Source organism: Ursus arctos, unplaced genomic scaffold (genome assembly GCF_023065955.2).
Source record: "Ursus arctos isolate Adak ecotype North America unplaced genomic scaffold, UrsArc2.0 scaffold_14, whole genome shotgun sequence".
Taxonomy (NCBI): Eukaryota; Metazoa; Chordata; class Mammalia; order Carnivora; family Ursidae; genus Ursus; species Ursus arctos.
The window spans coordinates 2,758,426-2,780,292 of NW_026622808.1; the positions used below are offsets into that span (position 1 = coordinate 2,758,426).

Consider the following 21,867-nt stretch of genomic DNA (forward strand, 5'->3'; position numbering starts at 1 on the left):
AGACAAACCTCTTTGAGCCTGTTTTGAGCCCATGAGCTGGGAGCTATGTATTCTTCTCTGTGAGAGGAAAAAAGCGATCTTTGTGTTGTCCAAAACAAATCTTATTTTGCATCTGGAAAGAACACCCACATCGCGGGCAACTTCTGTTTTTCTGTCTCTGAGTTCCCACAGACAAGTATGAGCATATGCTCGTCCAGTAGCTAGCGGCCTGTGGAATACCAGGCCCTGCGGAGCTCTGTTTGTTGTTTTCTTTTTTGAGACGGGTCTCTGGAGGGCCACATGCACAATTCAAAGAACGTACAATGCTTTGATTTATTTATTGTCATCAAAATGGTTCTTTTCCTGACTTTGTTATATATTATATAGATTCTCAGGGGGAGATGAATGTCATCACTGGCCTCAGACCTTATGAGGCCTTTTTTCACGCAGCGTCTCTGCGGCTGCGTGTGAGACACGATGGTTTGCGAAGACGTTTTGGGTTTTTTTCGTTTTGTTTTTTTAAAGATTTTATTTACTTATTTGACAGAGAGAGACAGCCAGCGAGAGAGGGAACACGAGCAGGGGGAGTGGGAGAGGAAGAAGCAGGCTCCCAGCGGAGGAGCCTGATGTGGGGCTCGATCCCAGAACGCCGGGATCACGCCCTGAGCCGAAGGCAGACGCTTAACCGCTGTGCCACCCAGGCGCCCCAAAGCTTCCATCCCTTAAACAATGTACAGGAGTGCCCGTTTCCTCCTGCCTGGTCCACTATCAGGTATAGATACTCCCTTCATCTTTCCCAATCCAAGAGGAGAAAATGGCGTCCCTTTTAATTTTTCATTACGGATACAAGTTGAGCACCTTTCATCAGTTTGTTAGCGACTTATGTATGAAATGAAATCTATCTTCTGTTAAATACTAGCACAATTGCTTTGTTTGCTTTTGTATTCACATCTTTTTTTTTCACCTCAAAGTATATAAGAGCCCTTTTTGTTGTATTTTTATCAAACTTACACGTGCCCATAATGGAAGATCTAAGTCTTAGCTGCTGTAACAGAACACCACAAACTTGGGGGTTTACACAACTAATACTTACTTCACAGGGCTCTGGAAGTGATAATGGGGGGGGGGGTTCTCCCTGAGCTCTTACTGAAAGGACACTAATCTCATCGGTGTCTTATCTAAAGCCAATCACCTCCCAAAGGCCCCACCTCCAAATACCATCACCTGGGGGTTGGGGCTTCAACATACAACTTTGTGGGGGGGACACAGTCCGGTCCATAGCAATCTGTAGGAGCCCCGGAGAGTTCTATTCTCTTAGGGTGGGTTCTTTCATTTCACTGATCTGATGATTCTTTGCAGTTTACCTCCACATCGCTAAATAGCGTGCCTATGCTGCTGTTTCTTGTTTTCTTTTTTTTAATTTTATTTTATTTTATTATTTTTTTAATAATGATTTTTTATTATGTTATGTTAGTCACCATACAGTGTACCCTTAGTTTTTGATGTAGGGTTTCTTGTTTTCTATTTTAGATTTTGTACCTTGATCTCCTACTATGAAAGATGAGTGTTTATCTCTTTTTCACCCCTCCTTTCTTGTCTTCCCATTCTCCCCATGTAGTTGTGCATATTTGGAACTTATATTTAGGGGATATAAATGTTATTCATAGATAAGCCACGTAATAGTACATAAATTATTTTTTTCTTTTCTGTACAACCTTTGTTTTTCTCATAATTATCTTTTTGTTCTGTTGTTTACTTTAGTTTTTTTATGTAATAATCACTAATATATTCCAAACGCTTATGAAATATCCGCTTATGTCATACAAGTCAAAGATTCCACTAGGTTCACCTTGAGGGAATCTCCTGGAGACGTCTGACCTCCTCCAACATGGTTTATCGTCCTTGCCTGGTGCACAGCTCTCAAACTGGGGTCTCTCTTCACCATTCTACCTTTGCTCCTCTCTTTTTTAGAGAGAGGGAGCACACGTGTGTGTGTGTGTGTGTGTGTGTGTGTGCCCGCCCTTGAGCGGTTGCGGAGGGGCAGAGGGAGAGAGAGAGTCTTAAGTAGGATCCATGCCCAGTGTGAAGCCCAGTGAGGGGCTCCATCTTGTGACCCTGAGATCACGACCTGAGCTGAAATCAAGAGTCACATGCTTAACTGACTGAGCCACCCAGGTGTCCCTCTCTTTTTTTTATCTTCTGTGTCCTGGGCCCTGGCCCTATTCCTTTCTTTTTCCTGCCTTCCTTGTTTTGGTTCCTCCATTGTCTCTCTGAGCAAGGGTTCCTGGAAGGTAAAATTTTATGACCTTGCAAAAAAAAAATTTTTTATGACCTTTATCTTTATTTGACTCTGACACATGATAGTTCAATTGGGTATAAAATTTTAGGTTATAAAATTTTGTTCATAATTTTGTAGGCATTGCTCCATTGTCTTCTGGTTTCCAGTGTTGCAGTGAGAACAAATAATTCCAAAACTTCTTTATGAGACCTTTTTTTTCCCCTCTCCAAAAGCTTGTAGGAGCTTCCAGTTGTCCTCAGCCTTCTAATATTTCAGGGTGATGTGCCTTGATGTGGGTCTTTCTTTCTTTTTTTCTATCATTCTGGGTACTCCTTGTACTCTTTTGGTAAGATAACTCCTGTTCCTATTTTCTTGAATTATTTTTTTGCAAATTTCCTCCTTTCTGTTTTCTTTTTCTGGTACTCCTCCTAGCCTGGCCTCCTAATTATCATCTCTTTTCACCTTTCTTCCATCTCTTTGTTTCACGGTTTACTGAGAGACTTCCTTAGTGTTCTAACATCTCTTAAATGTTTCATTTCTGCTATCATATTTTTTCACCTCATTCATCTTTTAAAATCTTTAACTGTGGTAAAATATGCATAAAATAAAATTTATCATCTTAACCATTTTTAAGTGCCCAGTTCAGTATTTGGTATATTCACACTGTTGTGCGGTCAATCTCAAATCTTCCCGAACTGAAACTGGACACATTAAACAGTAACTCCCCATCCCCTCTCCCCAGCACCGGCAGCCCGCCTTCTTTCTATCTCTGTGGTTTTGATGTCTCTAGATAGTCCCATAGAAGTGGAAGCATGCGGTATTTGTCCTTTTGTGACTGGCTTATTTCACCCAGAAGAATGTCCTCCAGGTTCATTCATGTGGTACGTGTGTCAGGAATCTCCTTCCTTTCTAAGGCTGAATAATACTCCATTGAATCTATCTGCAGTCCTATTTGTACATTCAAGGAGTTCTTTTTCGGACCCTGTGTTTTTTATAGCATTTCTGGTTTTGTTTCATAGATGGGATATCTTCTGTTAATTTTGCCCAGAACGATAGGTGGCTTTTATCCCTAAATCTTCTCCCTGCCTAAGTTCTTTCCTCCAGGTTTCTTTGTTTTGTTATTGCTTGATCTCTGTCTGTGCACTAGAGACTTTATCGGAAAAGTCCTGGTCCTTGAGTAGTGGTTGCTCTCATATAAGTGTGGGACCCTCCAAAGCTGACTGGTGGCTCCTGGCTCGCTTGTGAGGCTTGTGACTGTGGTTTTCACTGTAGAGTGCTGTGCCTGTGCCATGTCCCTGATGGACTCCTGGTGTCTGTGTCTTCGCATCTGTCCTGTTGGGCTGCTCAGATTCCCCAGAGAAGGACCTTCCGGTCTTCTGGCTGAGGGCACCATCCTGGTAGCCAGGGTTTGGGGGAGCAGAGAAGAGCACGGGTGCCTGGGAGGGTCTGTTGACCACCTGGGTACCCTGCAGAGTCCCCTTGGTTCCCCTGTTTTCAGGGCATCACTCGTGCCTCACCATGAAATGTCATTTTTATATTGTGTTAACCTTAAAAATAAGATAGTCATTTTACCAGAAAAAAAAATGGGTTTATTCAGGAATAACAAAGGATTGCAATTTGGGATAAGCAAGCTATGGCAAAACCATAGACAAGTCCAAAACAAACAAACAAACAAGAGAAGAACATTATTTTATGGAGAAGAAGGGGGAAGTTGGGAGGAGTTGTTTTCAACAAAAGTCTATTGGAGAAAGAGCAAGAGTTCAGGGTGACCACAGTTTCTTTCTCATTGTCCGAGTTGCAGGGATAGTCGGTTTCTTGTAGGAGATACTGTGTCCATCCTGTAACGGGTCTCTCCTGTCCAGATTCTTCTGAGGTCTGTAATTGACAACTTTTCCTGCAGTTGACCTTGAGTGGTAGGCTCCCGCTCCATCCTCCCCTTCTGTCTCTCCTACTCCATCTCAGTGAGAGTTCCCTTTATTAATTTTCACAATCGTTTGCTGATAAATGCTCTCTTAACTAAAGGAAGCTTGCTTTTGTTTTGTGTTTACTGAGAATTTGTTTTTAAGTCTAGAAGTAAGAATTATGCCCAATACCCACCCTGTCCAGAGACGCCATTTTACTCCCTAGGCTTCAGTTGACTTGAATGGCCTTGTAGATGGATCTAAGCCGGTCCGGTTTTTAACCACCTTTCTTCTTACCTCCTGAAGTGCCTTGCACCATCTATTTTCTGAGCCTTGGGAAATTTTGCACTAAAATCAGGTTGGATCTTTGCTCTTCCCATTGCTGGCTTGGGATTTAGTTTTGTTAGGTCCGTTATGTTAGTTACTTCTGGTCTGTTTGCTTATCAGATGCCAGAACTTTATTTCTTTTCCTCTTTCCTTTTTTGCTCATCAGTTAACACCTTTGGGGAAAAAAAGCAATCTCTTTTTTCTGTGGTCTTGCGGGACTTCAGGAGGAAATGAAAGTAAGTCCGTGTGTTCGATCTGCTTTACCTTGAAGTCGCAGAGCTCTTTATACATTAAAATATCAGCCTTTATCCATCACCAGGGTTCCAGATCATCCTTTTTTAAAATATTTAAATCTTTCTTTTTTTGCAGTTTGTGTTTATTGTACTATATGTAGAACTATAACTTTTTTCCTGAGTGGATAGCCATTTGTTTATCATTTACTTAGCACTCTGTTCGAGTACCTGGTAGACCCAGGTGTAAACAGGAGCTTAGGAGATGTCTGACGTTCTAGTCTTCCACTGACTCATCTGGTTCTTCACCACACACTGCTCGTGTGCAGGAAAATGAGAAAGTTCCGTCCACTGTGCTGTACCACAGGAGGGGCTCCTGTTAGCTGTCATTGTCACAGATGACAATTTTTCCATCTCGACGTTTCTCGTTATTTGATTTTATTTGTCGATTTTCTAGAGTTGTTGAGGCAAACTGTTGCAAATAATTCTTATTTTTTTCCTTCTTTCCAATACGTATACCTCTTGTACTTTTTTTTTTTATTGCATTCATGAAAGTCCGGAAAATGTTGAATACTACCATTGATGTTGGCTATTCTTGTCTTGTTTTCCATTCACAGTAGTATCGTACCTTTAAATATATTTTTGTTTTGTTTCCTAGTAAATACTCTCTCAGTTAAAGGAAGCTTAGCTCTGTTCCGAGTTTACTGAGATTTTTTCTTTTTAATCTGGAAATAGATAAGAATTATATCAAATTCCTTTCTGGCATTTGTTGAGTAATACATAAGGTGTTTTCTCTTTCAACCCATTTATGTAATTGACATAAATGTGTATTACATTATGTAACAGATTTCCTCATGGGAGCAAAATCCCAACTTGGTCTAGTACATATATTATTCCTGGGGGAACATCGCTGCTTAATTATGGTCATTATTTAATATGAAGTATATTTTATTTATTTATTTATTTATTTTTGTTGTTGTTTTTATAGTTTTTTTTAATTTAAATTCAATTTAGTTAACATGTACTGTATCATTAGTTTCAGGGGTAGAATTTAGTGATTCACCAGTTGCATATAATACCCAGCTGAAGCATATATATATATATTTTTTAAGATTTTATTTATTTATCTGACAGAGATAGAGACAGCCAGCGAGAGAGGGAACACAAGCAGGGGGAGTGGGAGAGGAAGAAGCAGGCTCATAGCAGAAGAGCCTGATGTGGGGCTCGATCCCATAACGCCGGGATCACGCCCTGAGCCGAAGGCAGACGCTTAACCGCTGTGCCACCCAGGCGCCCCAGCAGCTGAAGCATATTTTTATACTCTGTTAGTAACAAAGGGACATTTGGCTTCTTGTTGTTGCCTGGCTTAGGTATAAATGAATTTTTGTGTTAATAAGACCTGGTGTTTTGTTGAGATGTCAGCAAGCACTGAAACCCTGTATCGTTTATACATGGTCATTTATACACGGTCAAAAAATACAATAGGTGTTTTTCTGCCTTCTCCAGTAGGGTTCGTTCTTCATTTAGAAGTTGTAATTCTCATGTTCCCCAGAAGTGGAGGCTTAAATTTTCCTTGGGACTAAATGCTCTTTTCCTTTGATCAGAGTCCTCTGCAAGGACCTTTTAGTGCATGCATGTAAAGGAGAACCCCCCCCCCCCCCCGCCTTATTCTCAAGCAAAACTTGCGAATGGCCCCGAGCTGCCCTCTGTGGGTACTGGAGGGTGTCTTTCACTGTGTGGCTGGTTGATTTGTGAAATTCTGAGTGAGGTGTGTTGAAGTCTCTGACTCTAATTCTGGTTTCTGTCAAAATCTTTGGTTTCTAAGTTTTTACGTTAGATTTTTTTTTTTTAAGATTTATTTATTTATTTGTTTGTTTATTTATTTGACAGAGAGAGACAGCCAGCGAGAAAGGGACACAGGCAGGGGCAGTGGGAGAGGGAAAAGCAGGTTCCCAGCAGAGCAGGGAGCCTGATGCGGGGCTCGATTCCAGGACCCTGGGATCACGCTCTGAGCCGAAGGCAGACACATAACAACTGAGCCACCCAGGCGCCCCTTTACGTTAGATATTTTGATACCAGACTTAAGGGTTCATAGCTCTTGTATCTTCTTAATATGTGTACCTTTTATTTCAGTTACACCTTCTGACCTAAAAGTTTTCTTTTTAGGATGCTAATACACTGTTCCCATTTTGCTTAGCTTTTTTTTTTTTTTAAGATTTTATTTTTATTTATTTGAAGAGAGAGAGACAGCCTTCGAGAGAGGGAACACAAGCAGGGGGAGTGGGAGAGGAAGAAGCAGGCTTCCAGTGGAGGAGCCTGATGTGGGGCTCAATCCCAGAACGCTGGGATCACGCCCTGAGCCGAAGGCAGACACTTAACGACTGCACCACCCAGGCGCCCCCATCCATTTCTCTTAGCTTTTATTTGCATGACGTATTTTTATAATTCCTTTATTCTTGATCCTTTTTATTCAGTGCATGCTTTAAGTATATTTCTTACAGTTTAGCTTTATATATAATCTGAAAATTCCTCTAATAGAGACATTTAGCCCATTCACATTTTCTTGTGGCTTTTTCATTTGTATTTACTCTTACTCTTGTTATCTTGTTACATTTTCGGTGTACTTTCCTTATTAGTTTTTTTCCCCCTGATTTGCGGTCACCTAACCATGAGCATCATAAGGCCTATGGATTGAAAAGGTGGAAAAGGCCTCAGAGTCTGAGTAGCATATTCTGATATGACGTGAAAACTAAAGCTAAAATCAGTGCTAATCAAACTTGAGTAGAATAAATAGACCTTTTCCCCGTCAAAATCCAAGTTTTACGATGCAGGGCCAGAAAAGCCCATTGAATTCATGAGGAACGGGTCAGTGAGCCCCGCTGGGGTGCGACGTCAGAACTGGAGTCAGAGCGAGGGGCCTGTCAGGGTTAGAGGGACCCGAGAAAACCGGGAAGAAGACGGGCGCGGCAGCAACCTGGGAGGGTTCTGGTGATAAGATAAGAAAGCCGAGGTGAGGGCAGAAGGGTCACATGCAGCCCGCCTGACGGTGCCGGATTTCCTGTCACGCAAGCACCAGCTGGGCCTGAGCTGCGTCTGTAGGACGAGGGCGGAGCCCCCAAGGTCCTGGGGTCCCTGGGGACGAAAGTGACCACAGCGCAGCCAAGCAGAACTACCAAACAGTGGTTTAAAGGAATGGCTGGAAACTTCTCACTCAGATTGGGGAAGTTACCTGGCAATTTGCTAAGTAGAACAGGATAGTCTTGAAAGTACTCTTAATTACACAGGGAGTTTGCATCGTTGTGCAATGAAATCCACTTCGCCGCTTTTATGGGTGTTTGTGGGAAGATGGGCAGGATCTGTGCCTTCTGCTCTGTTGTTGTGCCTGTCATCCTTGATCTCGTCTTCTTTTTACTGTGGTAAAACGGAATGTGAAATTCGCCTTTTTAACCATTTTTCAGTGTGCAGCTCCGTGGCCGCCTTAGCGCGTTCACATCCACATGGTCGCGTGGCTGTGACCACAGTCCATCCACAGAACTCCCTTCATCTTCCCCCAGCGGAATCCCTATACGATTAAGCACTGACTCCCAGCCCCCCAAACCCTGGTGAGCTCTGTTCTACCTCTGGTCTCCGTGCATTTGGCTCCTACAGGTACCTCACGGAAATGGAATCATCCAGCTTCGTTCTTCTGCGTCTGGTTTATGTCTCCTTCCGTCATGTCCTCCAGGTTCATCCGTGTGTCTCCCATTCTGCTTTTGCATCCATCCATCTTCCTCGGGGGGTAAACTCGCAGCAGGGACACTGCAGCCACGGCTTGGGGGGACCCTTGCCACTGTGTCTTCAAAACCTTTAACAGCTGTTTAGCTGAGCGAATTAGACCCGAATCTGTCGCCTGTGTGGGAAGGCAGGCTCTTCTTCTTCTTTTTTTTTTTTTTTTTTTTTTTTTAGATTTTATTTATTTATTTGACAGAGAGAGAGACAGCCAGCGAGAGAGGGAACACAAGCAGGGGGAGTGGGAGAGGAAGAAGCAGGCTCCTAGCAGAAGAGCCTGATGTGGGGCTCGATCCCAGAATGCTGGGATCACGCCCTGAGCCGAAGGCAGATGCTTAACGACTGCGCCACCCAGGCGCCCCAAGGCAGGCTCTTCTAACATGAATATTTAGCTGTTTGGTTTCTCCTCCCTTTTCTCAGAGCTATGGAATGTAGTCCACACCCCATCCCCCAGATCACCATCACCTACTAGAAATTGGGAGAGTCAGTCCTCCTTGTCACTGAGGAAAAGGAAAAAGCTTTGGTCACCAAGAATTTGGCCTCTAGAGCTCTGTAAGTCAGAAAGGTCTGTGTTGAAGAACTAGAGGCGGAGGGTGATAGATTGGGAGGGGGTTGGAGTGGAGGCTGGGTGTGGGTTTGGGAGTGAGGCTGCCCAGAGGCCTGGCTATGAGGTGCCATGATAGCCCAGAATCCCAACCCCAGGGCTCAGCTCAGCAGCCCTGCAGCCTGAGGATCCACGTCCTGCCTGTTCCAACCTGCTGAATTCCTTTTTTTTTTTTTTAAGATTTTATTTATTCCCTTGAGAGAGAGTGTGGGCACACGAGTGGGGGAAGGCGCAGAGGCAGAGGGAGAAGCAGACTCCCCGCTGAGCAGGGAGCCCCCGTTGGGGCTCCGATCCGAGGACCCTGGGATCAGGACCTGAGCCGAAGGCAGACGCTTAACCGACTGAGCCACCCAGGACGCCCCCAGGCTGCTCAATGCGTACAAAACGCAGGAGAAAATGAGGTAGGCTTTTAGACACAGCATTAGGCTTCCCGTGCAGGGCTCTTGACTTGAGTTAGCCGCGCCTTCTGGTTTTACGGGCTCATTTGAAGGAAGCATCTGCATTCAAACCTTGCCACCGTGCACATTTTTTTATATGTATAGAAACGTTAGATGTCCTGCCAGCTTCAGGAAGTAAAAGCGTGATTTTCAAAATAAAATGTTGTAAGAATGTTTCCTCCTGCTGTGGACTGAGGTCGATGTAAAGTGCCTTTGTCCTTTCTCCTCCCTGTCGATCCTTTGTCCTGCCGGAGGGCCTCCCTGGATCAAATATGCCAGCAGCTGGTATTGTCGCCGGCACCATCCAAAACCAAAAGCCATTATCATGCCATCGTTCAGAGAGATGAGGCCTTGATGTTTGCTGCTGTTCCCTCTCGATCCCCCAGGACAGCCTGTAAGTCTATTTAGATAATAACAGTCCCAAGTGAATGTGCACTGAGTATTTTTTTCCATTCTCTTATTCATGAAATGTTCATCTGGGAAAAAGAAGTAGTCTAGCCACAGAAGCTGATGATTTTAGAGACTGAATTTGGTCTTTCTGGAAGCGAGAGGTGAAGATAGATTTGAAGATTGTCTCGTACAAATTAAGCTTGGTCATGGAACAAGATTCCTTAGAACAAATTGCTTCGTTATTACGTCTTATGCTCTTAGGAAGCGCATCCAAAAACACGGAAGTGCTGTTTCCCCTTAAAAAAAAAAAAAAAAAAAAGCTTTTCCTTACTAAAAATACTCTATTTGGAGTGCTAGAGCATGAGGGTGTGGACAAAATCATGTTGCTCTGCGAAACTTTGGGGACGGTCTTCTGAATGTAGGGGGGGGTCACCCACGCATTGTGAGAAGCATCTCACAGAGAAGCATCTGGGTGGCTCAGTCGGTTAAGCGTCTGCCTTTGGCTTGGGTCATGATCCCAGGGTCCTGCGATCAAGCCCCACTTCGGGGAGCAGGGAGCCTGCTTCTTCCTCTCCCTCTGCCCTTCCCCCACCCACTCATGCTCGCTTTCTCACTCTCTCTGTCAAACAAATAAATAAAATCTTTTTAAGAAAAGGATACAGAAACGAAGACACAAGAAGTTAAGGAATTGCTCACAATCATCAACTAGCAACTGACGGGGCTTCTGGCTTCACAAGCCAATCTCTTGGTCTCTCCACTATCGTCGTTTCTCCGCGTATAGTGAAAGGACCTAACGCTATAGAGCTAAGTGGGGAAAAATCTGGGCGCACAAGTGTACAGAACATGGGACCATTTGCATACAAAGAGGGGAAATATCCATGCATGTTTGTGTAAGTGCAGCACAGTGCTGTCCAATAGAACTTCCTGCGATGGTGAGAACGTTCTAGATCTTCACTGTCCAGCACAGTAGCCATGAGCCACTTGTGGGTCTTGAGCAGTTGAAAGGTGGCTAATGTGACTGAGAAACTAAATTCTAAGCTTCATTCAGTTCTAACTCACTTAGCCACATGTGGCTAGCGGCCACTGTACTGGATGGTGCAGGAGGGGACAGACGTGGAAAGACGCAAAGGAAGCCGGTAGGAGATTATTTAATCCTGTAGTTCTCCAACGCTGCTTTAGCTGAGCCGTCTGCAGAGAACGTTAGTCGGAAGAGCAGGTCCCCATAGCTGATCATTTCAAAACCACTGATACAATCTGACCGGTTCATTTGAAAGACAAGGAATCTAGAAGCCAGAAAAGTCGAGTCATTTGCCTAAAGTCATGGTCACAGAGCTGCTTTAGTGACAGAGGAAGATCCAGGCTGGCCAAAATTTGGATTTGTTCTTTAGAGTCATGTATATTTTGGTTTGCCAAGGCTCATTCAGTCTGATAACCAGCTTAAGAAAAGAAAATAAACTTTTGTGTCCAGTATTCCCAGAACTCCCTGGGAATCCTGTGTATGACTTGTTTGTTTCCTGCAGCCCAGACCACATCAGGCCTCCTTCACGTCCCTGACTTACCTCTTGCCTTGCCCTGCCTGCTGCACTGTCTGTGGTGAACCATTCGGGACCAGGGACCAGACTTCATTATGTGTGTCTGTCCCTCAGCGCCTTACACAGAGCAGGGTTCCATGAACATTTGCTGGCTATAATTATAGACTTAAGAGCAATGGTTTGGGCTCTTTTTCCTGTCTAGAGTTGAGCCATTAATGCAGATGGTTCATAAGAAGGTCTTTTTAACATTTCCTTGGGGACTGGTGCACTTAGATAAGCTCTCAGCCAGGAGAAGGATGGACGTTAGAGGTGCTAACAGATTACTGAGCCTAAAAAGTGGGCAGTTCCGGGATGAATGAAACCAGAGCAGAGCTGCAAATAACTGCCAACGTTTTTAAGAAAAAGTAAGCCAAAAAGACAAGTGAAATTACTGACAATGAGGTACTCAACAGAAAGGCAAGAGGAGAAAGAAGGGGAAGAAAGTTCCAGAAAAGTGTTTCTCCAGAGATCCGGAATATGGTCTGGGCCTGGAGCTACAACATGGCAGAGAATCACGTGGGAACCAGGTTGAGGGGTAGAGAGAAGATCTGCTCACAGAAGTTATAGAAGAACCCATGTTCCCATGCCAAACCGCTGCATTTCATCTTCCTCTTACCGTGTCAGCTGCTGGGCGGGCTGGGCGTGGACCCAGCTAGATGGCTCAGGAGGTGTCAGGCGGCAGGGCACTCACAATGAAACTAGACGAAGTGTCACCATGCCAAGGCCAGAGAACTTCAAGAAGGAAACGTCACGGGTGGGGACTCTCAAGTGTTGGCTTAAGGGAAAAAGGAGGAAGCAAGAAAGATGTGGCTCCAGCCACTCTCGATGTCAACATCCTTTCAATTCTGTCTCCAGAGAGAGGTTGCACTGGATCGCCTACACATCTCTGAGGACACAGCAGCCCTTTTGTCATTAGAAATCTCTCCTCCGCAGAGCGTATTCCTGTGGGCGTTGTCCCTTGCAACTTATTCATTTGGCCCTCACCACGTAAACCAAACCACAGCCCTTCCTAGACTTGCTTCTTTGATCTCCTCTTGTCCAGGTCTCAAACCCTCGATTCCTTCAACAGGGGAGATAAAGAATGGGAAGAAATCATTTAAAAAGTAAATTATTCCTCTAAATACAATTCTATTCCAACTAAAATCCCTCAGGATTTCTTGAGTCTTGAAAGTGAAATAATTAAAAATTCACCCAGAAGAATAAACAAGTCAGAACCTCCAGGAAAGTTTCCAGAAAGTCATAACGAAGGTGCGTTTGCCCGACCTGAGTGGAAGTACACTGTGATTCTGTAGTAGATAAGTCCCTGCTTTGTAACCCATTTTCACCCATCCTAGGTATTCCAGAATGGATCACACAAACGGTGGAAACAGACCTGACCTGGTTCCCAAGGCCCATGTTTAAGAGTATTAAAGACATTGAGTTGACCAGATTGAGTAGGGCCCCATTTTTAAAATCTTCCAAGCAAGCAGAAGTTTTCAGACTTGATTTGGGAGATGGGTAGCCATCTAAAACCTTAAGTAGAGAAGTAAATGATTAAAGCAATAAGATGAAGAAGTTCCAGGGGCGCCTGGGTGGCACAGCGGTTAAGCGTCTGCCTTCGGCTCAGGGCGTGATCCCGGCGTTATGGGATCGAGCCCCACATCAGGCTCCTCCGCTATGAGCCTGCTTCTTCCTCTCCCACTCCCCCTGCTTGTGTTCCCTCTCTCGCTGGCTGTCTCTATCTCTGTCGAATGAATAAATAAAATCTTAAAAAAAAAAAAAAAAGATGAAGAAGTTCCGAAGAGGAGAGGAGTTCCAAGGAACCCCAAGGGGATTTGCTTGAGGAGCAAAGGGTTGGTTTCCATTCTCCCCTTTGCAACAGTTACAAAAAAAGTAAATAAAGTCAGATGCTCTGAGTTCTCTAGAGCTATGTAACTGCCTCAGAACTTAGCGGATTCCAGCGCACCAGTGTTCATTTTGTTCACATGTCTGCAGTTTAGGCCCTACCCCTCTCTGTTCGTCCACGTCTGGGGCCTCCAGTGCCTAGAGGCTGGAACAGTTGGGGGTTGGTCAGTCTCTCTCCGGAAGGCCTCTGTACTTGGCTGACCTGAGTTTCCACATACCTCAGGAGCCTCAGAACCCCCAGAGAGAGCATTCCAAGAGCACTCAGTAGAAGTTCAAGGATTCTTATGACCCACCCTGCACATCCCAAATGTCACTTCCTCCACATTCCAGCAAGTTGTTAAGGCCAGCCCAGATTCAAGAAGAGGAGAATTAGACTCCATGTCTCAGCTGGAAGATGTCAGAGAATCTGTAGCCGCCTTAAATCTGTCGCATAAGCGGAAAAAAACTTAAGGTCTCTAGCCTGCCTTTCTAGCAAGTTCTTAATTGCATCTTCCCTCCCTCACCTACAGCCAAGGCTTTAGTCTTCTTCCTCAACATTTTTGGAAAACAAAAACAAAAAACCCTATTTTTTCAGGATCTGTTCAGCCCAAAAACATACAATTATGAGGGCTCTTATTCATTACCTTGGAATTGACATTGACTTATCTTGTCTGTAAGTGACGTCATTAATATTTTTAATAACATATATTATTTTTCCTAATTATAAAAGTAATACATGGTCATTATCGAAAAATTGGAAAACACGATAAAGATGGGGAATGAAGTTGAAATGTCATCTCACTTAATTTGGTTTCTTGTTTCTGGCCTGTTGATATCTTTCTTGGGTTTTGACTCTATCCATTTGTTATTCTCTGTCCCTTCCAGACTACCTCAAAGTCAGTGATAATGGAGACAAGTATAGGACCAGTCCTCTAGATTGACCTTTACCTAATAACTACTGAGAAACATCACGGGTCTAGAACAAATGGCATACAGCAGACCCATAAAAACCCAGAACACCACAATCTTCCCATGAGCTTCCCAGGAATGCCTACAGATTAGAAAACGGAGTTTAGACGGTCTTTTGTTTGTTTGTTTTTCAATATGGAACGTTTCACGAATTTGCGTGTTGTCCTTGCGCGAGGACCGTGCTAATCTCTGTCGTTCCAATTTTAGTGTATGTGTGCCAACGTGAGAACTATAGATTGTCTTTCATAAACATTTTCCAAAACCAAAACAAGTTTGCTTAGCTTATTTGATAGACAACTCGGATATTTCCAGTTCCCTGTTCTGAGTAATAATGCTGTAGCATTTTTGTGGGTATGTCTTTGGGCAGATGCATTTTCTCTAGAATAGAGATACTCCCAGAGAGAGCTTGGTCAAATGTGAAATTACTTGGTCAAATCATATTTTTATTTTTTAAAAATATGTTTCCGGTTGCCCTCCGAAAAGCCTGTGCCAATTTATATTCCCATCAGCCAATATAAGAATACCCGTTTTGGAGGGTGCCTGGGTGGCTCAGTCGGTTAAGCATCTGATTCTTTTTTTTTTTTTTTTAAGATTTTATTTATTTATTTGACAGAGAGAGGCAGCGAGAGAGGGAGCACAGCAGGGGAAGTGCGAGAGGAAGAAGCAGGCTTCCCACCGAGCAGGCAGTCCAGTGCGGGGCTCGGTCCCAGAACGCTGGGGTCATGACCTGAGCTGAAGGCAGACGCGTAACAACTGAGCCACCCAGGCGCCCCTAAGCATCTGATTCTTGATTTCAGCTCCACGCTGAAATCATCAGGCTCCACAGTGGGCATGGAACCTGCTTAAGATTCTCTCTCCCTCTCTAAAAAAAAAAAAAAAAACCAAAAACAGGAATACTCATTTCCCACATCTTCATTAACTCTGTGAATTAAAAATCTTTTTAACTTTTGCCAACTTGATGAGTGAAAATAGTTCACTATTTTTAATTTCTGGAGAGACTGAACACCTTTTCAAATGTTTCTGACTCTATTTCCTTGTCAGTGCGTTACTAATTCATTCCTCTGCCAGTTTTTCCCTGACTTGTTCCTCTTATTCATTATAAGAATATATTCCAGATCCTAGTAGTTTGCTATATATGTATATATATTGTTTTTAATTTTGTTATACAGAAATTTAATTTTACGTAATCCATTTTCTTCATCCTTTTATACTTTTTGTATTTTATGCCTTATGTGGCTTTCTTTCCCTCAAGAGTATAAAACTACTTATCTTGATTCTAATAATGTCTAACTTTGGCATTTAAATTTAGCCATCTGGACCTTATCTCTAGACAACTAATGTCTGAGAGAAGGGAAACTCATGAGGAGACTCCCATGGCCAGCAGCCCTCTGCTTGGGAACAGTTTCCGTGTCATGGTGTAGAGAGCTGGGGTGGGAGCCGAGCACGGCAGTCCCACAGAGCTGAGGGAGGCAGCATCAGTGGCAGCTGAGACAGCAGCATTCTAGGGCGTGGGGCATCAGAAAGGAAAGAGCTGTGCAGAGAAGGGGTCCAGGTGGTCTGTGTGTGAGTCACCCTGTGTCCGCAACCTTGGGCGCTGCTGTCCATGGGTGGGGGGGGGGAGCCAGACTACTGGAGGTTTACCAGATAGCCTGAGATGGGAATAGAGAAACTAGAATCGGATGGGTGTAGACCTCTACCCAATGCACAGAATGAACCCCAACCCCGTGTTCAGGGAAGGAAGTGCAGGCTCCATTCATTGAGATTTCACATGAACCCACTGACATGTACGTATGCTCTGTATTGTTTTTCACCAAATGTTCAAAATAAGCTTGGTCGTCCCAGGGCACTTCTGCACGTGCTGAACCTTAGTGAGAGATGAACTTCTTTTGTCCTCTATGATCTATACATTGTTACCCCCCAAAAAATACCTGGTCTGAGTCTACAGCTGTGACAATAAAGATGTATCAAAAAAGAGTCTCAGAGAAGTCCCAGGAATGAGGATATTTAGGTCATGGTGTATCCAAGACATCTAGTTCCTGCAGCAGTGAAAAGACTACATTTTCTTTTTTTTCTTTTTTAATATTTAACTGAATTGTAGTCGGCATACAGTTATTATATTAGTTTCGGACGTACGACATAGTGATTCAACATTTATATTATTTATATGTATTACTCAATGCTCACCATGTAGGTATGTTACCGTCAGTATTATTGACTGCATTCCTCATGCTGTACTTTTCATCCCTGTGGTGTATTTATTTTATAACTGCAAGTTTGTAGCTTTTTTTAATGGATTTTATTAATTTGAGAGAAAGTGAGCAAGCAAGTACGAGTGGTGGGGGGGAGCAGAGGGAAAGGGAGAAGCAGACTCCCCACTGAGCTCGGAGCCCGATGCAGGACTCGATCCTAGGACCCTGAGATCATGACCTGAGCCGAAGGCAGATGCTTCACCGACTGAGCCAGCCAGGCGCCCCAGAGTTTGTACCTTTTAATCCTCTTTACATATTTGCCCATCTCCCCACCCCTTCCCCGGTGGCAGCCACCAGTTTATTCTCTATATTTATGAGTCTGTTTCTGGTTTCGTTTGTTCATCCATTTTGTTTTTTATGTTCCACATGTAAGTGAAATCATATGGTACGTGTCTTTCCCTGTTTGACTTATTTCACTTAGCGTAATACCCTCTAGGTTCTTAATGTCACAAACAGCAAGATTTCTTTCTTTGTTATGGCTGAGTAATATTCGTGTGTGTGTGTGCACACGCACATGCATGCATCTATCCATCGTCTTTACCCATTCAGCTATCACTGGACACGTACGCTGCCTCCATGTCTTGGTTATTGTAAATAATGCTGCAGTGAGCATGGGAGTGCATACATATTTTCAGATGGGTGTTTTTATTTTCTTTGGGAAAATACCCAGAAGTGGAATTACTGGATCATGTGTTTCTATTCTTAATTTTTTGAGGGACCTCCCTGCTGTTTTTTACAGTGACTGCAGCAGTGTACGCTCCCACCAACAGCGCATGAGCGTTCCCTTTCCTCCACATCCTCGCCAATGTTTATTATCTCTTGTCTCTTGGATACTAACCCTTCTGACTGGTGTGAGGTGGTATCTCATTGTGGTTTTGATATGCGTTTCCCTGATGAGTGACGTTGAGCATCTTTTCCTGTGTCTGCCATCCATTTGTATGTTTCCACGTCTTTTTAAGAAAAAATGCCTATTCATGTCCTCTGACCATTTTTAAAAAATTTTAAATTATGTATTTATTTGAGAGAGGGAGCAAGCGAGAGAGAAGGCACAAATGGGGGGGAGGGGCAGAGGGAGAGGGAGAAGCAGGCTCCCCATTGAGCAGGGAGCCTGACATGGGGCTTGATCCCAGGACCCTGGGAGCATGACCTGAGCTAAAGGCAGACGCTTCACTGACTGAGCCCCCAAGACACCCCCCTGCCCATTTTTTAATCAGATTGCTTGGTTTTGTTTTGTTTTGTTGTTATTGAGTTATAGGAGTTCTTTATGTACTTTGGATGTTAACCCCTTACCATGTAAATCATTTGCAAATACCTTCTCCCACTCAGCAGGGTGCCCTTTCCTTTTCTTGACGATTTCCTTCACTGTGCAAAAACTTTTTAGCTTGATGTAGTCCCAGTAGTTTATTTTTGCTTTTGTTGCCTTGCCAAAGGAGACCGATCCAAAAAAAAATATTGCCAAGACTGATGTTGAAGAATTTACTGCCTTTATGGCTTCAAGTCTTCTGTTTAGGTCTTTAATCCATTTTGAGTTTATTGTTGTGTATAGTGTAAGCAAATGGTCCAGTTTCATTCTTTTGCATGTAGCTGTCCAGTTTTCCCAGCACCATTTATTGAAGAGAATGTCTTTTCCTCATTGTATATTCTCACCTCCTTTGTTGTAAACTAATTGACCATATAAGCGTGGGTTTGTTTCTGGGCTCTTTATTCTGTTCCATTGATCTGTGTGTCTGTTTTTGTGGCTGTCCCATACTGTTTTGATGACTGCAGGTCTGTAGTATATCTTAAAACCTGGGACTGTGATGCCTCCAGCTTTGTTCCTCCTTCTCAAGTTGACTTTGGCTGTTCAGGGTCTCTTGTGGTTCCGTACAAATTTTATGATTATTCTAGTTCTGTGAGAAACACTGTGGGTGTTTTGACAGGGACGGCATTGAATCTGTAGGCTGTTTTGGGGAGTAGGAACATTTTAATAATATCAGTTCTTCCGTTCTGTGAGCGTGGTTTTCATTTCCGTTTATTTGTGTTCTCGTCAGTTGCTTTCATCGATGTCATAGTTTTTAGGGTGTAGGTTTTTCAGTTCCTTGGTTAAATGTATTTCTAGTTATTTTATTCTTGTCGATGCAAGTATCAATGGGACTGTTTTCTTAATTTCTCTTTCTGCTAGTTCATTATTAGTGTATAGAAATGCGACAGATGTCTGTATATTAATTGTGTATCCTGTGACTTTACAGAATTCATTTATCAGTTCTAATAGTTTTTTTGGTGGTGTCAGGTTTTCTGTATATGGTATCATGTCATCTGCAAATAGTGAGTTTTACTTCTTCCTTTCCAATCTGGGTGCCTTTTATTTCTTTCTCTTGTCTGATTGCTGTGGCTAGGACTTCCATTACTCTGTTGAATAAAAATGGGGAGAGTGGACATCCTTGCCCTGTTCCTGATCTTAGAGGAAAAGCTTTCAGCTTCTCACCATTTAGTATGTTAGCTGTGGGTCTGTCATGTACGGCCTTTGTTATGTTGAGATGCGTTCCCTCTAAGCCCACTTTGTTGAGAGTTTCTTTGTGATGAATGTTGCATTTTGTCAAATACTTTTCTGCGTTTATTGAGATGATCATCTGATTTCTTTTTTTTTTTTAAAGATTTTATTTATTTGACCGAGATAGAGACAGCCAGCGAGAGAGGGAACACAAGCAGGGGGAGTGGGAGAGGAAGAAGCAGGCTCATAGCGGAGGAGCCTGATGTGGGGCTCGATCCCATAACGCCGGGATCACGCCCTGAGCCGAAGGCAGACGCTTAACTGCTGTGCCACCCAGGCGCCCCAGGATGATCATCTGATTTCTACCCTCATTTTGTCAAGGTCGTGCATCACGTTGATTGATTTGCAGATATTGAAACTTCTACTAATAAGTCCCACTTGATTTTGGTGAATGGTCCTTTTATGGTATTGCTGAATATGGTTGAGCAATATATCTTCTTAACTTTTATTTTTGAAGTATAGTTGACATACAATTAGTTTGAGGTGTAGCACATAGTGTTTCAGCAATTCCGTACCTTACGCAGTGCTCACCACGATAGGTGTCGTTCCCGTCTGTCATCACACATTATTAAAATATTATTGACTGGATTCCCTATGCTGTACTTTCTGGCACTTACTTATTTTATAATTGGAAGTTTGTACCTCCTAATTCCCTTCACCTATTTTGTCCACCCACACTCTCCCCTCTGGCAACTACTAGTTAGTTCATTCTCTGTATTTAGGAGTGTCTTCCTATTTTTTTGTTGTTTGTTTTGCTTTTTATTTTATTTTTTTAAGATTTCATTTATTTTAGAGAGAGAGAGAATAAGGGAGAGGGAGAGGGAGAGGGAGAGAGAGACTCTCAGTCTCCATGCTGAGTGTGGAGCCGGACACAGGGCTCGATCTCATGACCCTGAGATCACGACCTGAGCCAAAACCAAGAGTCCGATGCTTAAGCGACTCAGCCTCCCAGGCGCCCCTGTTTTGCTTTTTAGATTCCACATACATGTGAAATCATATGATATTTGTCTTTTTTCTGCATTTGCTCATATTTTGTTGAGGATTTTTACATCAGTATTTATCAGGAATATTGGCTTACAGTCTTCTTTTTTGTAGTGTCTTTGTCTGGTTTTGGTAGCATGGTTATACTGGCCTCATGCAATGAATTTGGAAGCATTCCTTCCCCTTCAGATTTTTGGAATAGTTTAGGAAGGATAGGTGTTAACTCTCACTTAAGTGTTTCGTAGAGGGGCGACTGGGTGGTGAAGTCAGGTGAGCATCCGGCTCTTGGTTTCGGCTCCAGTAGGGATCGCATGGTGCTGAGATCGAGCCCCACATCAGCTCCGTGCTCGGCATAAAGTCTGCTTGAGATTCTCTCTCTCCCTCTCCCACTGCCCCTCCCCCAATTTGTGGGCACGCGGGCTCTCTCTCTCTCAAATAAATAAATAAATCTTTAAAAATAAATTATAAAAGTAAATGTTTCATAGAACTTACCTGTGAAGCTATCCTGTCCTGGACTTCTGTTTGTTGGTAGATTTTGTTTGTTTGTTTGTTTTTACTGATTCAGTTTCATTACTCAATCAGTCTGTTCAGATTTTCTATTTCTTTCTGGCCGAGTTTTGGAAGATTGTATGTTTCTAGGAATTTATCCGTTTCTTCTGTGCTGTCCAGCTTGTTGGCATATAATTTTTCGTAGTGTTTTTTTGTAATTCTTTGTATTTTTGTGTGGTCGGTTGTCATTTCTCTTTCATTTCTGATGTTATTCCTTTCTGTTTTCCTCGATGCATCCAGCTGAAGGTTTATCAGTTTTGTTTATCTTTTCAAAGAACTAGCTCTTAGTTCATTGATCTTTTCTATTTTTCTATGTCTCTATTTTATTTATTTCTTCTCTAATCTTTATTATTTCTTTCCTGCTACCAACTTTGGGCTTTGTTCTCCTTTTTCTAGTTTCTAATTCGACACAACGTTAGATTGTTCATTTAAATTTTTTTTTGGTTCTTGAAGTAGACCCGTATTGCTATAAACTTCCCTATTAGAACTGCTTTTGCCACATCCCGAAAATTTTGAACCATTTTGTTTCCATTTTCATTTGTTTCCAGGTATTTTTTTAATTTTCTCTTCAAGTTCTTCATTGAGTCTCAGTATCCTATAGCCCTTGGGCTCTCCCAGATTTAAGTCCCACTGATTTTTAAAGCCAGACGTTATCGGGGTGCATCTTAGCAGGGCGGTGGGGGGCTGGCTACCTGATGTGGTCCTTGATCCCCTCACTCCTCGGAGAGGATCTCCATGCCTGTGCCATCCCTCCCACTTGTAGGTCACTGCACTGGGGGTTTGGTTCCCGACCATATTTCTAACCCTCCTACCCTTCTCCATGTGGCTTTTCCTTCCATCTTTAGCTGTGGAAGACCTGTTCTGTTGGTTTTCGGGTCATTTTCAGAGGGAGGTGCTCTGGGTGTCATTGCAGCCTTGGTGTGTCCCTGGAGGAGGCGCACTGAGGATTCTTCTCTTCTGCCGTCTTCCCAGACTCCCAATAGACTACACTTTCTCATCGGTCTCCTGACTTCTTCCCAGAAGCTTTGGGGTTTTTTCTTTTTAACTTTTTTTAGACTTTTGAGGTTAGTGCACACAGAGTCAACCCATTCACAGAAATCTAATGGAGGAACCTAGAGATCCTCAGAAAGGATGAAGTGGTGGGAATGAAGTCAGACAGCTACGGAGTCCAACTGTGGCCTCCGTGGAATTGAGCACGGGACCCATTCCAGCATGCGCGCTCCACAGCTTCCCTCTCCAGC

General features: G+C 43.3%; 1 protein-coding gene and 1 pseudogene across 4 annotated transcripts in view; one reads left to right on the forward strand and one right to left on the reverse strand.

The window, feature by feature from the left end:
- Positions 1–21,867, forward strand: part of SPECC1 (sperm antigen with calponin homology and coiled-coil domains 1) — a 264,043-nt gene that overhangs the window by 218,085 nt on the left and 24,091 nt on the right. The window lies entirely within an intron of this gene.
- On the reverse strand, positions 14,447–14,547 carry LOC113271362 (U6 spliceosomal RNA; annotated as a pseudogene).